Source organism: Clupea harengus, chromosome 13, assembly GCF_900700415.2.
Source record: "Clupea harengus chromosome 13, Ch_v2.0.2, whole genome shotgun sequence".
Lineage (NCBI taxonomy): Eukaryota > Metazoa > Chordata > Actinopteri > Clupeiformes > Clupeidae > Clupea > Clupea harengus.
This window is the reverse complement of record NC_045164.1, coordinates 18,387,702-18,398,017: the sequence shown is the minus strand read 5'-3', so window position 1 is coordinate 18,398,017 and position 10,316 is coordinate 18,387,702.

The following is a 10,316-nucleotide window of genomic DNA, read 5'->3' as shown; positions in this document are numbered from 1 at the left end:
TGTTTCTAATCTCATCACCGTCTCTCCTCTTCCTGTTTCTAATCTCATCACTGTCTTTCCTCTTCCTGTTTCAGGAAAGCAGCCGGCCCCGATGGAGTCTGTCCAAGACTTTTCAAGGCATGCGCGGTGGAACTGGGTGAGCCTCTGCAGCATATCTTCAACCTGAGCCTCCAACTGGGGAAGGTCCCTGCACTGTGGAAGACATCCTGCCTCATCCCCGTTCCGAAGAAGCCACACCCCAGTGTGCTTAATGACTTCAGGCCAGTCGCCTTAACATCACACATTTAAAAGACCATGGAAAGACTGCTACTTCACATCCTCAGCCCCCAGGTACGCCATGCACTCGACCCGCTGCAGTTTGCCTACCAGGAGAAGGTGGGCGTGGAAGATGCCATCGTCTACCTAATGCACAGGTCACACTCGTATCTGGACAAGGGGAAAGGTGCTGTGAGAATCATGTTTTTTTATTTCTCTAGTGCCTTTAACACCATCCAGCCGCTCAGACTGAGTGACAAGCTCTTGCAGATGGGTGTGAACGTCCACCTGGTATCCTGGATCACTGACTACCTGACGGAGAGACCACAGTTCGTCAGACTGAAGGACTGTGTCTCTGAGACTGTGTTGTGCAGCACTGGTGCTCCACAGGAGACTGTGCTCTCACCAGTCCTGTTCACCCTGTACACATCTGACTTCACCTACAACACGGAGTCATGCCACATCCAGAAGTTCTGTGATGACTCTGCTGTTGTGGGATGTATCAGGGATGGACAGGAGGGTGAGTACAGGAGCCTGGTGGATAACTTTGTGCAGTGGTGTAGGAATAACCACCTGCAGCTGAACGCCACTAAGACCAAGGAGATGGTGGTGGACTTTAGGAGGTCCCAGCCTCCTCTGCTACCATTCTCCATCGAGGGGGTCAGTGTGGAGGTGGTCAACACCTACAAATACCTAGGTGTTCATATGGACAATAAACTGGACTGGTCAGCCAACGTTGATGCAATCTACAAAAAGGGTCAGAGCCGACTCTACTTCCTGAGGAGGCTGAGGTCCTTCAATGTCTGCAACAAACTCCTGCGCATGTCCTACCAGTCTGTTATTGCCAGCGTCCTTTTTTATGCTGTGGTGTGGTGGGGAGGCAGCATAAAGAAGAGGGATGCAGGGCGACTGGACAGGCTGATGAGGAAGGCGGGAGCTGTTGTTGGCACTGAACTGGACTGCCTCACTACAGTGGCGGAGAGAAGGACCCTGAGTAGGTTGCTGACTCTTTTGGACAATGACCACCCACTACACAGGACTCTCAACAGACAGAGGAGCACATTTAGTGGCAGACTCCTGTCACTGTCATGCTCTTCAGACAGGCTGAGGAAGTCCTTTGTCCCCAGGGCCATCCAGCTTTTTAATGCCACACAGAAGGGGAGGGGGAGGGAGATGGACTTCTCTGCATGAGTCTACCTCAGTCTGCCCTCCCCTTCTCATCTCATCTCAGCCCCATGCACAGACTTTACCACCTACATATTCTGCACTATCACTTTGCTCTTTGCACTTTCATAACACACACACACACACACACAAGCACAAGACCACTATCTTGCACTACCCATCCTCACAAGCACAAGAACATTATATATATTTTTTTTTGCACTATCCACACCAGCTGCACAAGATCACTTTCCTCCTGGACACCGACACTGTCAAAATCATTGCACTCTGTACAATAGGGCCTGTATCTGGAAACACTCTGTGTGAAAATGTTCTCCCTATGTGTATGTATATGTGATTTATGTATGTATGTCGGTGAGGTGTATAAGTGTATATGTGTATAAGCTACTGGATGACCTAAATTTCCCTCGGGATTAATAAAGTCTCCATCTATCTATCTATCTATCTTCTAAAACCATCACTGTCTCTCCTCCTCCTAGACTAGGAAGGGAAGAAAAGAGACAAAGTGAGTGGGCAGAGCTTGACTGTTTAATATGTGTGTAAGTACTTAATGTTTATGGTGATGAGGAACAATGTTTTCATAGCCATCGGCATTAGCAGGCAAAGGTTGCGCAATAAGAGAGAGAAAATTTGGTTAGTAAACATCAATTTGATAAACCAATTAAGAGATAGGTAAACAATTAACAGTAGGTAATATGGCCATTTGATCTGTATTAATGCCTTAGCCTAATGTGATATAGAAGGAGACGGAGAGGGAGACGCTGCCCAGCATGGTGTGTGCGAATTTGGTTTTTGTTTAGTTTTGATGAGTTATGTTTAGTTACGGTTGGCTGACATGGTGCATGACAATTTGAGTTACACAAGGATAGCAAGGGTGGCAGGATACAAAAAACAGTGCACAACTGGCTGGCAACAGCCGCAATATGTGCCACATGCTGTACCCGGGATCCATAAAGGCCCTCCTACACAGCACAGCATGCACTGTCTGTAGCCCAATTTTATTTATAGTGGGAATACTATATGTGTTTAGTTTTGATGAATGATGTTTAGCTGTGTTGGCAGGGAGTGGGAATCTTAGTCACACAAGAATAGCGAGAGTGACAGGATACAGCAGTGCATATTATATATATACACACTATATGATGCATACTATATATTTACACCCTATATGATGCATACTATATACTGTATATACACTATATGATGCATACTATATACTGTATATATATATATCACTATATGATGCATCAAGGGCACATTCCTGTTGGAACATCATTGTTGGTCTACATTTAAGTATTTACATGGACACGTCTCTCTCTCTTTGTTGAGAAAAGAGAAAGACAGGGATAAGCCCTGTAGTGAGGCATCACGCTAATGGCTTCCTTCGCTAATAGTCAGCCTAACAGGCATGTGTGTGTGTGTGTGTGTGTGTGATTGATCACATTCTCTGGGGGGCACTGGGAGGTGTGTGTGTGTGTGTGTGTTTGTGAGGGAGGATGAGACGAGACCTTGCACACCCAGTGCCTGCTAGAGAGGTTTAGTCAGGACTGAGAATCAACCTACAGAAAACAAAAACAAAAACATTCATTTTTCAGAAAAACAACAGCTTCTGACTAGTAAACAGAAACAGCAACATTGGGCATCGGTTGTTGGTAAGGTGGCTGTTTACCTAGGGTTACTTGAAACTACAGGGGGTCTGAGTGGAATCATTCTTAGATGTAATGACTAAAGTTGGCCAGAAGGGAGAGATATAATCCTGTGCTCAATACATAGGCAGTGGTACTCAAGCACTGCACATCTCAGAGGGAAATATCGTTCTTTCTACTCCACAACATTTATTTGAAGGTTTTAGATTCTAGTTAATTTTACACAATTTTACACAATGGATAATATAACAAGCTTTTAAAATACAACACATTGTTAATGATTAAACCAGTGGTTTCTAACCTTTTTGACTTCTGATGTCTTACAAAAAGCAGTGTGTATTTGAAGTTCTATGTTAGATGTCTATTGTCTACTGTTATTTTTCCCTCCAAAGTTCTCAAATGGTTTCATGTCAATAAATGTTCAAAGAATCCAATATCTCACCAAAAATGAAAGACTAGGGAGAAACTCCTCTGCACACAGCTAGCACACACTCATGGACAAGAGTATTTTAACTCATTTGATTTCCATTGATGTGGTTATGTCTGATTGGTGAGGCTGTGTGTGTGTGTGATTGGTGCGACTGTGTGTGATTGGTGAGGCTGTGTGTGATTGGTATGGGTGTGTGTGATTGGTGTGGGTGTGTGTGTGTGTGTGATTGCTGCGACTGTGTGTGATTGGTGAGGCTGTGTGTGATTGGTATGGGTGTGTGTGATTGGTGCGGGTGTGTGTGTGTGTGTGTGTGTGATTGCTGCACGTGTGTGTGATTGATGAGGCTGTGTGTGATTGGTGAGGCTGTGTGTGATTTCTTGCGTTCTGTTTCTCTCAGTGCTGAAGCTAGTGGGAGCTCACACTCCCCACCCCCCTCCATGAGGTGTGTATGTGTGTGTGTGTGTGTGTGTGTGTGTGTGTGTGTGTGTGTGTGTGTGTGTGTGTGTGTGTGCGTGCGTGCGTGTGTGTGGGGGGCATCTACAGATGTGAAGTCCTCATGTTACAGATGAAAGGAATTTAGCTGTTCAACTCAATTATGAATCAAACAGAAACATCAGAAATGTTCTCCTTCTCTCTCTTTGCCCTCAATGTCTCTCTCTCTGTCTCCCTCATTTTCTGTCTCCCTCATTTTTTCTCTCTCTCTCTCTCTCTCTCTCTCTCCTTCTCTCTCTCTCTCTGCCCGACTGTCTGTACCTATGTGTCTATGTGTCACTCACAAACACACAAACACACATACATACGTACATACACTCACAAACACACAAAGTATGAAATCCACAAACATACACACACACGTGTTCACTGTCAAACACACCAGAACTTCCTGCAGAGCTGTTATCAGGGGTTTATTAAATTATTCATGCCGAAGAGTCACACATTTAAGACGGGCACATCTCTGTCACACACACAGTCACACACGCCACACACACATTCACAGACACACAGAAGAGGAGTCACACACTCGCAGGAGTCATCCTCTCCGACAGACATCTCACTAATCAAAGCAAATGGGGGGGGGGGGGGGGGCAGATGACGGGAGGGGGCATTTTGTCTCAGTGTGTGTGTTGGGGGTGCAGTTGAGAATGTGTGTCTGGGATTAAGTGTGGGCATGTGTGTGAGTACGTGTGTGTGTGTGTGAGGGAGAGAGAGAGAGGGAGTGTATGTGTGTGTATGAGAGAGTGTGTGTGTTTGTGAAATGAGAGATGGTGGGGAAAGATGAGAGGAGGAACCTCATGAATCATCAATTACAAAAACTGGATTAGCTGCCCTGCTACTTGCACACACACACACACACACACACACACACACACACACACACACACACCTCCCACAAAAGGGTAAGAAACTCCTACTATTGGCCACACACACACACACACACACACACACACACACACACCTCCCACAAAAGTGTAAGAAACCCCCTACTTTTGGCTACACACACACACACACACACACAAAGACACACACATACACACTCCTCCCACAGAAGTGTAAGAAACCCATACTATTGGCTACACGCACACACACACACACACACACACACACACACACACGCACACACAGTATTTGGGAAGTATTAGTATTTTATATCAGACACTAATGACATTGAATCAAACACAAGCTAGTGCTGTATTTTGTTATAGTAATATACTAATATTATTCATATGAATTATTAATATAGTAATATAGTTTTGTAAGGAATTCTAGACGACTCGTGTTTTGAAACGTCATGCAGTTATAATGTGCACCTGGCCCAAAAGGGGACCAAAGGTTGTCTTGTGAAAACTATGTCAGGCCAAGGATGAAACCGCCTGAACTTAATTATCATATAGATGAGAACTTGGGTCCTTCTTCACTTACGTTAAAAGCCTAAGCCTAACCCTAACCCTTTAACAGTATATACTGCTGGGATTTCACGTGCTTCCAAACTACTCAAGATTGAACTTTCTTCAACTTCAAGAGGCGTCTTCATTTCCATATTATAGGTTAGATAACAGTGAGAGAGCAAAGGAGTATATTATTGGACTGAATTATTCAGCAGACGAATGTGCATGAGAGGATTCTCAGACTGCATGCACAGTGTTGCAGTACAGTGTTGTAGTACAGTGTTGCTGCTCAGTGTTCAGAATCAGAATCAGAATCAGAATCAGGTTTTATTGGCCAAGTAAGTTTGCACAAACAAGGAATTTGACTTGGTAAAGTGGCTCTCAGTGTGCTTACACAAAATATACATCACAGCACAATACAACACAAACAGTGCAATGGTCTAAGAAGTCTAGGAAAGTATATACAAGGAGGAATGTGCAGGAGCAGGAGCTGTGGATTTTAACACAACAATAGTGCAAAGGAGTGGAGAGTGCAAGAAGTGCTGCAGTACAGTGTTGCTGCACAGTGTTGCTGCTCAGTGTTGCAGTAGAGTATTGCTTTTTTTATTGCAGTTTTTTTTACAATCATTTGCCCACTTGTCTCAATACCATGTCCACATTTCAACATATGGTCTCTCCCATAAAACTACTTCATCACTCAATGAAGTACAAAAAGTGCAGTGCAGCCCCCCCCCCCCAGTGCAGCCTCCTCTCCGCCAGTGCAGCTTCAGGCCTGTGGGCCTCTCCAGGATGTGCTTGGGCCCCATCAAGCCCATAGCAGCTCACCATAGCAAAGAACAAACTCTTTCTCCAAGGTTCTCAGACACTTTCTCCAAGGTTCTCAAACTCTTTCTCCAAGGTTCTCAGACACTTTCTCCAAGGTTCGCAAACTCTTTCTCCAAGGTTCTCAGACACTTTCTCCAAGGTTCTCAGACTCTTTCTCCAAGGTTCTCAAACACTTTCTCCAAGGTTCTCAAGGGATGAAAACTCCTCCAACCTCAAGCCCAGACAAAATCTGTGAAGAGCCTCACAGTGTCACGTCTGCGCTGAACCCTGCTCCTGCCAAGCCCCCTCCTGACTCTGCATACCTATATCCTCAGTCACCTTCCCAATCTCCTGATCACCAATCACGTACACCTGACACGTCCCTACTTATACTCCTCACTTCCCTCACTTCCCTGTCTGGCCTCATCGCACTACGGACTAAAAGTCCCAAGACAATCGGCTCCCGACCGACATCTTCCTCGTTCTCTGGATTCCGCCTCCAGTTCATCGACTCCTTGTTCCTGATCTCCTTCGTCTCCTGGATTATTGTTCCCGTCTCGACACTCCTCGATCCCGATCTCCTTCATCTCCCGGATTGTTGTTCCCGTCACAGTTGAGGTGAAATCCCTCCCCCTTCTCACTGTGGCCCTAAGGGGGAAGAAGGATTGGACTCCCCTACCTGAATGGTTGGGTCCAGGTTCCCTCACTCCTGTGGAGGGTCCAATTCACTTTAATTGAACCAATTTAGTCCAATAGGCGACCTTATTTAAGGTGCACCTCATTGTTGCATGAGGGAAGGACAGACTGAACATGGTATAGGGCTTTGTTCAGTTTGGGTTTATATGTTTTGGGGTTTTGAATTACCCTGTTTGCAAATAAATATAGCTATTTTTAAGGAATCCACTGTGTCCTGCAACGCCCTGCACCCTGATTTCCAACGTTTGTAGATTTCCTTAGTTCTTTCTGTAATCTCCCTAGTGTTGATTGTTATATCCAGTTTGACGTTGAGTATTTTGGTTTTGTTCTTCCTAGCATTTTTGAGTTAAGTAGTTATTTTCTGTCCTTAAACTTCTGAACGTTCACCCCGTTAGTTAGGCAGTCTTCCGTGTTCGTTCTCCATTCCCCTTTCCCTGGCTGTATCCTCAATAAAGAACTCTGTTTGAACTGAAACACCTCTGCGTCCTGAAGTCCCGTGGCACAAAGCCATCTGTGAAGAGCCTTAACCCTTACCCTAACCCTTATAGCCATCTGTTTCCACACAGCCTGGGTTTATTAGCAGCCCATACATAGCTATGATTTTGAGTTATCTGTATGAAATACACAAACACACACACACATCTACATTTAAATTACACACACCTTACAGTCAGGAGGTTATATTTGCTGTTCTACTGAACCCATTGACACTGCAGGGAGGTAGACTGTGGTTGTGAGTGTGTGTGTGTGTGTGTGAGTGTGTGATTTTCTGAGTTGCTCAGTACTTCATGAATACCTGATGTGGGTGAGGTTCAGTAATTGGGGCATCTCTCAGTAGAGTCTGTTCGTGTTTCTTCCTCCTACCTTCCCCTCTCTCTCACACACACACACACTCCTCCCTCTGCCTATCTATATTATATGTGTATGCCAAGAACGCACACATACATTCCTTCCTCTCTATATACGTGTACACACGCACACAGACACACACTCCTCCCTCTCTATATACAGTCATGGACAAAAATATTGGCACCCCTGCACTTCTGTCAGGACAATGACCCAAAGCACACTTCAAAAAGCACCCAGAAATGGTTTAAGACAAAGCACTGGAGAGTTCTGAAGTGGCCAGCAATGAGTCCAGATCTAAATCCCATTGAACACCTGTGGCACAATCTCAAATCAGCAGTTGGGAGAAGGCACCCTTCAAATGTGAGAGACCAGGAGCAGTTGGCAAAAGAAGAGTGGTCCAAAATTCCAGTAGAGAGGTGTAAGATACTCATTCATGGATACAGGAAGCGATTGATTTCAGTTATTTTTTCCAAAGGGTGTGCTACCAAACCAAAAGTTGAGGGTGCCAATAATTTGGTCCAGTCCATTTTTGGAGTTTTGTGTGTCATGTCAGATTTGGCTTTTTTTCTCTGCTTTTTTGTGTTGTTCCAATGCAAACAATTTAAATAAACATGTGAATACCAAAGCATTTGTAATTACAACAATTTTCTCAGAGAAGTGGTGCATTATCTGACAGAAGTGCAGGGGTGGCAATATTTTGTCCATGACTGTATGTATACACACACATGCACACACACACACACACACACACACACACACACACACACACACACACACACACACACACACACACACACACACACTCCTCCCTCTCTCTATATACCCTATACTAATCTCTGTTGCACCAATAAAACCGTTGCCATACTTAGTCAAATGGTATCTTTACCTAGCCTGACGATGTCATACTCATAATTCTAGTCAGAATATGAGTCTGATACCGCTCCAATGGGCTGTGATTATGGGGCGTGTTTCAACCGAACCAGGAAAAAAAATGCCTCTTCGCTCAATTGGATATATCTAGAACCAATCAGAGCAACGTAGTATGACCATAACGTAGACCATGGGGCCAGCTGATACATTAAACTTTTACCGGATCCCGTAGGAAGGACGGCAAACACATCTTTTCGATCGACAAATGCCTTGATCGCGTTTCTCTGTTCCTCTTTCAAAATGAATGTGCTGTCAATGTCTTCTAAAACAGACTCGAATCACCACATTTCAGCTCTCCAACGGCAGCCATGTTTGTTGAAAACGAATTCACCCCAAAAGCTCTTTGGTGACGTGGTTGATTACGTTACAGTTGATCATCTGTCCATCATCGTATAAAGCCCGCCTTGACAATTTGATTGGTACGGCAATGTCTCTCCGCAGATAATTTCTCCTCAATGGAGTAATGCCAGACCGAACTTCCCAACCAAGAAAATTGTGGGCGGGGCTAAGTTCGGTCTGGTATCCAGGCTAATCTTTACCCAGAACATCTAGGCAAACTTCTGAACGATTAAAACTATACTATCTGTAGCAAACCCTATAAGTGCATACCTAAAGTTGGGTCTTTATATATATATATATATATATATATATATATATAATATATATGAAATATCTTTAACATCAAAAGCTACACTTGTAAATCAGTTAATAACAGACAACCAAATTGAAAAAATGTGTAACTGAAAACATCCATTTGACGAGCCGATAAAGAGCTAGGTAATATGGCGGCTTTACCAGTGTTAATGACTTAGCAGGGGATGAAGAGGGAGAGGCTGCCTGTCATGGTGCATGGGAATTTAGTTTATGTTTAGTTATGGGTGGCTGACATGGTGCATGCGAATATTAGTTATACAAGGATAGCAAGGTTGGCAGGATACACAACAGTGCACAACTGGCTGGCGACAGCCACAACACGCACAATCCCGATACTAGAGATCAGCCGCTTACAGTGATCACGGTTTTAGTGATCAGCCGCTTACATGGATCAAAAAGCTTGGGACAGAATCATTCCTATTCACTAACTGTTTAAATAATTTGCTTATAGTAATCAAGTAGTTAACTTACTTTTTAAATAATTTGTTGTCATAATCAAGTTATCAAGTAATCAAGTAGGCTGCTTACAGTGTTCATTTTGGGGTATTTTTTATGCATGACAACATATGGAAAAAAATGTAAACTATAGTTTTTCAATTTTTTTAAAAACTTTTTTAGCTTTGATAGGCCTACTTTGCTTACCAGTAACTTGTCTGCTTCCAGCTAGCTTCCTGAGGCTAATGCTGCGTGCACAGAATTCAAGGTGGGAAAAAGAAAGTGATTTGAGTGGTTGAAGAGGTGATAGGAAAGAGAAAGTGATTTGAGTAGTTGAAAGAGTTATGGGAAAAAGAAAATGATTTAAGTGGTTGAAGGAGTGATGGGGAAAATGAACGTGATTTGAGTGGTTGAAGGAGTGGGATCGCAAGTTGGGCCAAGATAGGAAAAATATTCTGCTGCTTGTGGATCCCAACCCTAACCCTGTCCAGCCAAGGAAAGGAAGCGAGAGGAGAGGGAGAGGGAGAGGGAGAGGAGAGGGAGAGG